The sequence below is a fragment of the Suncus etruscus genome, chromosome 14, assembly GCF_024139225.1.
Source record: "Suncus etruscus isolate mSunEtr1 chromosome 14, mSunEtr1.pri.cur, whole genome shotgun sequence".
Taxonomy (NCBI): domain Eukaryota; kingdom Metazoa; phylum Chordata; class Mammalia; order Eulipotyphla; family Soricidae; genus Suncus; species Suncus etruscus.
This window is the reverse complement of record NC_064861.1, coordinates 30117641-30122591: the sequence shown is the minus strand read 5'-3', so window position 1 is coordinate 30122591 and position 4951 is coordinate 30117641.

Here is a 4951-nt window from a genome sequence, read left to right as displayed (position 1 = left end):
GTAGAAGAACAGAGAGGTTTGGAGATCAGGAAAAGAGAATTTATCTTATTTCAAATGGTGTGATTTAAGGTTGGCTTTTACCAGCCAAATAAATCTTTCAACATTTCATGTCGTTTTTCCCTTATGCAATAGTCCAGCACAGTATTCATAGTAGGTTTAGGGATACAAATAAGAGTTTGTCTCCTTCTATTCTCCCCATTTTGGGTGCTCTGCTGGCTAGGACATCATCCTGTGGTGCAACCACCTACCCCTGGAAGTAGGGGTATGGGTCTGTGGGTGGGAGAACTGAGCCAAACAGTTTCTGAACATCTAGCAACTTGTCTTTGTTGGGTGTATTTCTGTCTTTTGAAGAGGAGGTTAAGGAGTGTCTCAGTTTTTAGTGAAGTCCCCTAACTTTCTCGACTCTCCTTGGCACACAAACTCAGAGGTGCCAGCACTATTGAATATAGATTTTTTAAGCCTCTTAAGACTTTTCAACAAAAACTTGTAATATTTTTTTGGTTCCAGATACCTGATTAGTCAATGTTATTTATTCAGGTGTGGTTTGAGAACCACACCTGGTGGTGCTCAGGGATCTGTGTTAAGAGATCTCTCCTAGCAGGCTCAAGGGACCACATGAGGGGTTGAGGATCAAACCTCCCATGACATGCAAGGTATTTATGTTCTATCCACTAAACTACCACTCTGGCCCCTAATCAATGTTATTCTTTTTAAATTTTTATTTATTTAAATAAAATGCATCACATAGTCCGCATAGTTGATTATGATACATTTGTTTCCAGATAAGTGAAAGCCGTTATTAAAAAATGGAAAGAAAATATAAAGTGGAAGAGAAGAGAAAAATAAGAAAGAAAGAAAAATTACAGCAGCTAGCTCATTTATGAAAAATTATTGTATCACCAATGAAGTCATTAGTACAATGGCAGAATGTTTAGTAAGCTCTTTTGTTATATATCCAGTCTATTAAATTAAGGTGTTCCTTTAGAAACATCAAATAAATTAAGCAAATAAATTAAGCAGCATCAAATAAATTAAGTTGTCCAGAAATTCAAAACTAAAATACTATGAATTTTAGGGGCACATACTCAGCTGCAGGGTCTCCTAAAAGGAGACCCAGTTCAAACATGGTGACTGACTGCATTACTGTTGCCAGGCTTTCCCAGAAGAAGAACGATATGAGAAATTATGCCTACACTTGCTCCCAAAAAAGGCCCTGGTGACAGGCCCAACAACTGATGTACCTGAAGTGTGGCCAGATTAGCATTCTCGCAGGGAATTGTAGAGGGTCAGTGATGAGGCAGGCCCTGGGGAAAATGGTGATTCTGGGTGATGGAGGCAGTATGTATGGCTTCAGCCTGGTGAAGGCATGATCCACCCTCTCCTCCTAGATGGACAGCTTTGTGCTATGTGAGCTTATGTAGTTCATTTTTCATGGCTCAGTTTACATCTCATTTTTTTTTTTGGTTTTTGGGTCACACCTGGCAGTGCTCAGGGGTTACTCCTGGGTCTCTCGCTCAGAAATTGCTCCTGGCAGACTGGGGGGACCATATGGAATGCCAGGATTCAAACCAATGACCTTCTTCATGCAAGAAAAATGCCTTACCTCCATGTTATCTCTCCGGCCCCAGTTTACATCTCATTTGAGAAAAGAGTGAGTCTATGGCCAGGTTTGAACATGCTGACTGCATTTGTTGTCAATGTTATTCTTAACTAACATTCTAGTCGCAAGAGTTTGACATAAAATAAAAAATGTTCCTCTCAAAATCATTAATCATCATTTTCACACGTTAATATGGACAAGCAACTATCTTAGATAAAGAAACATTACCACTATCTGGGGCAAGGGAGATGACCTAAAGAGCAAATTAGGCACAGGCTTTGCATGCAGATGGCCTAAGTTCAACCCCATGTACCTCTAAGAGTGACCTTTAGACACCATGCCTGGAATAGTCCTTGTCCACTTCCCAGCTGTGACCTCCACACCAAAACAGCAGAGAAAAAAAGACCACAATCTTCAAATCAATAATCAAATGATGCATTTATTGATGGTAAGGGAGATTCTAGGGACTCTGAAATGCTGACCTATCACTGTGGCTAAGACTCCTTCTTTTTTAAAAAGTGGCTCTGAAGTTGAGAAGGATCAGTGTGGGTTCTAGTCTCCCCTCAATTCTAGTCATCTAATTATCATTGGCAGGTCATGCCCTCTCTCAGAACCTCTGCTTCTCTTTCAGATTATAAGGGTAAATCGAGACTAGCAAGCAGAGAAGGGGTTGGCAATGTCAACAATGTGGTCCTAGGACTTGCTCCTAATTTTATGGGATGGGGCGTGGTGAGGGAGTGCCTGGAGGCCTGGGAAAACTATCTGACATAGAAAGAGGCTTTCTAGGCCTGCTGGAACTAGGTCTCTGAGTGTTCAGTCAGCAACATGGTACAGACACAATCTCCTCCATTTATGCTTGGCCCCATTTGCTTTTATTCAGACCTGGGAAATGCTGAGATGGTGACAGACTTTGTAGTGCCAGGGAGGTTTGTGTACAGCCAGGCCCTAAAAACTTCAGATGTCTTATTCATGTTGAGTTGTCCACTCTGGCTTTAGCTCAGACTAGCACAATGGCCTTGTGTGAGCCATTTACCCTCCCTGAAGCTCCATCTTCTCATCTTTGAGACTCAGAGGAGGTGGTCAGGTCACCTACTCAACTAGCAGGGATACTGATGAAACAAGTTTGTTTTTATTACATGCTTGGTGTGATCCCAGACATCTCAGGGTACAGGAGTGTTTCACAATGAGTATCACCATCCCTGTTTACCTTTAAACAATGCTGACCCCAAAACTGCCATGTTTAAAATCTAGGGTTGGGCTGGATATATAGCATGAAGGTAAGGTGTTGCCTTTCATGCAGAAGGACGGTGGCTCGAATCCCAGCTTCCCATATGATTCCCTGTGCCTGCCAGGGGCGATTTCTGAGCGTAGAGCCAGGAGTAACTCCTGAGCGCTGCCGGGTGTGACCCAAAAACCGAAAACCAAAGTAAATAAATAAATAAATAAAATAAAATCTAGGGTTTACAATGGAGATTTCAAAGACTGGAGTGGGGGGCAGGTGCTCTCTTCAGCTAAGTAGTCACTTTATTCTCTCACTATGTTATTTTTAATCCTCTTTCTCTTGATATTAAAGAAATTAATTTCTCAAAGTTACTATATTTATATATATAAAGTTCAAAGTAACTTTTTATCAGTTTAATTTGAGATATAATAACTATCAACGTGTTATAACTAATAGGAATGCCTGGAATATATAAAGTACTTTTCTTCTAACTGTCCCAGAAATAAGTAAGGAAAAAATAGCTTCAGAATCTACAAATTCAGGTCAGGTAGAGCAGAGATCCTAGGTCTGATCCCCCACAGCAAAAAGTTCCACAAACTGACATTCAAACTTAGCTCCCCTACTGAGTCAGTGAGTGACTTTGTACAGCAATGCAATCTCTTCACACGCAATAGAAGAATGGATGTGCAAGTCTACACTCCTTCTTTGAGAGGACTAGAAAATTCCTGGACTCCCTTGCAGTTAGAATACTGCCTGGCACATGAGTTCACTAGTCAATGTTCTCCCAGAAGATGTGAAAGGGAAAAACAAGCAAGGTTTTCTTCTTGCCAGGAAAAGTGGGATTGGTTGAGTCTATAAGCAGCCAATGATGGGCATTAGCTTCAAGATGAGAGAGGCAGTAAGTTCTGGTGGTAGCTATAGTAGTTTCCTGATATCTCAGCTCTAGGATGGGCCCTTAAATCCAATTGCTTACAGGCACTCCTTTTTGTAACTCCACAATCTGGTGAGCCCTGCAATCTCTACTAAATCCTCTCTTTGCTTAAAATACTTTAAATAACTTCTGAACCCTGCATTGAATCTAACTGATACTGGCTGCTCCTACTGCTCGTATTTTAGGATCATATGAATCAGGAGAGCTATTTAATAAAAAACTCCCTTTCACACAAGACATCCTATTGATGGTAGTCACACACAATAGCATTAAAGCTATTTGGCTCTTCACATGCGGAGGGAAACCCTTCTGCAAACAGTGTTAGCAGGATTGCTTCTTTCCTCCCCACCACCTATGCCATTTCCTAGCAGTCATTGAGGTTCTATAACAAAAATGATTCCAGTCTGATGCTGCTTTCTCCTTATGGTCTCGCCAACAATGCACATTGCCTTAAGAGATTAGGCCTTTTATGGAGTGCCTCATTGCCTTGCTGTCTGCAGCCAAGCTATGTCTTAACTGGCCAGGCATGTCCTTCTGATGGAGACCAGATCTGCTCTACAGAGAGGGAGAGAGTTATTTGATCTCTTGACTATGACTCCTTGAAGGCCCATCAAGGGTGTGCTTACCCACAGAACCCTGCTATGCTACTCAACTGCAGCCCAAGAAAGACAAATTCTACAAGGATTGTAGCAAGGATTGTTTCTTCAGGCAGGATTAGGCATTTGGAAGACTGCCTCTGTGGACACTCGGGGATCATCCCACCAACCCTTCTCAGACTCTCAAAGTATATCCCTGCCATGGCTTATGATCAAGTTGCTTCTTGATCAGGTGCATTGAGAATACACAGGAGCATTTCCTGCCTCCAGAAAGATATTCATGCAGTTCTTACAAAATCTCTGCAGTTCAGGGGAACCCCTCTGACTGAATGTATTAAGAACCAAAGCCTGCCATCTTGTCCATTCAGTGCTGTGCCACAAACACTGTTGATGGAAAGATTGTGATGTATGTGTTTTTATTATTCAAAGATATTATGGCATATATCCTACAAGCTAACCCAGATAATTGCCAGAACCTAGAGAAAACCTCAGACATAATGGCTTCAACTGGCTGATGCTAGAAGGGAGTGGACTATGCTGAAGCCTTGATGACTTTCTCAGTCTACCCCTCCACCAGGTCCCAGCTCATTTACACTTTCTGC